The sequence below is a fragment of the Gossypium arboreum genome, chromosome 9 (assembly GCF_025698485.1).
Source record: "Gossypium arboreum isolate Shixiya-1 chromosome 9, ASM2569848v2, whole genome shotgun sequence".
NCBI classification, from domain to species: Eukaryota; Viridiplantae; Streptophyta; class Magnoliopsida; order Malvales; family Malvaceae; genus Gossypium; species Gossypium arboreum.
In genome coordinates, this window is record NC_069078.1 from 32227195 (window position 1) to 32229074 (window position 1880).

The window sequence follows — 1880 nt, forward strand, 5'->3', positions numbered from 1 at the left end:
TAAAAGAAATTTCGTCCTTGAAATTTTACCTGATTCAAATAGTTGAAGATATTGATGTCGCATCGCTTCCTCAGGTTCCCAAGTAGCCTCCTCGGCCTTGTGATTACGCCATAGCACTTTGACTAATGGAACGGACTTCCTTCTTAGTACCTTAACATTACGACCAATTATTTGTATAGGCTCTTCCTCAAAAGTTAGCTCTGGCCTGACCTCAATTTCCTCAACCGCTACGACATGTGAAGGATCTGAGCGATACCGCCTCAGCATGGAGACATGAAACACGTCGTGGATTTGGCTCAATTTAGGAGGTAATTCCAGTTGATAAGACACCGACCCAATCCGCCTTACAACCTGTTATGGCCCAATGAACCTTGGGGTTAGCTTCCCCTATCGTCCAAACGTTAACACCTTCTTCCATGGAGAGACCTTAAGGAAAACTAAGTCCCCTACTGTATACTCTATGTCACAACGCTTAAGGTCAGCATACGATTTCTGTCTATCTGAAGCCTCTTTCAACCGATCCCTTATCAACTTTACCTTATCCTTAGTATCTACTTCTAACTCAAGGCCCAAAACTCTTCATTCGCCCAACTCCGTCCAACATGTTGGAGTTCGACACCTTTGCCCATATAGTGCTTCATACGGAGCCATCCTAATACTTACTTGATAGCTATTATTGTATGCGAATTTGGCTAATGGAAAATAGTCTTCCCAGCTACCTCGGAACTCAATCACACATCCCCTCAACATATCTTCCAATACTTGGATCACCCTTTCTGACTGTCCATCAGTTTGAGGGTGGAATGCCGTACTGAAGTTCAACCTAGTACCCAGTGCCTCATGCAATTTATTCCAAAATCACGAAGTGAGACGTGGGTCCCTATCGGATATTATGGACACTGGCACTCCATGCAACCATACAATCTCTGCCACATACAACCTAGCTAGCTTTTGTAACGAGTAATCGGTACGAACCGGTACGAAATGGGTAGACTTGGTTAACCGATCCACTATAACCCATATCAAGTCTTTCTTAGTAGGGGTTAAGGGTAGCCCACCAACAAAGTCCATAGTGATCCCTTCCCACTTTCAAAGTGGAATCATTACTGGCTAAAGCAATCCTGAAGGCAACTAATGCTCCACCTTCACCTTTTGACAAACCATGTGACAGCCCTAATGTGACCCTAGTCGGAAAGTGGTTTCAGGACCACAAAACCGAGTCATAAAAATAATTAATTGCTATATTCTATGCTTATTATGTGTGTACATGAGTATGTGGAAGTTTCATTCTCTAATTTTGCCAATTGCATGAGAAATTATTAAATAAGGATCAATATGAGACATGGTGAATTATGATAGGCTAATTTTAAATGGCTTGTTAATGCATGATGACACAAGGGTGGACTTGCATGTCAAATTCCCCAATTCCTTGGTAGTGGCCGGCCAAGATGGATTGTTGATGGGCAATATATATGTTAATTAGATATTATAATAAGAAATTGGGTTATTGGAGATAAAATATTGTTAGTAAAAGAAGGTAAAATGAAAAAAATGAAGGAATGCTCATCTTTCTTCTCCATTGCCGTGACTTGAGGGAGGAAGAAGAAAGGAATTCTTTGTTCATGATTCGGCTTGGATGATGCTTAGGAAGAGGTAAGCACTTTGAAATTCTTGGAAATTTAGGTATAAATAAGGTGATTAGTTCAAGTTCTACTCATTCCATGGATTAAGTTTGGTTGTTTGGAGGTTTGATATTTGGCCAAGTAGTTTGAAGCTCTTGGTACATATACTTTTCTTGAAGGTTGAAATTGGTTTGTTCATAAGGGGGTACCGAATGTGGTCATTGAAGGGTCTTAATGAACAAAATGTGTGGCTTGGGT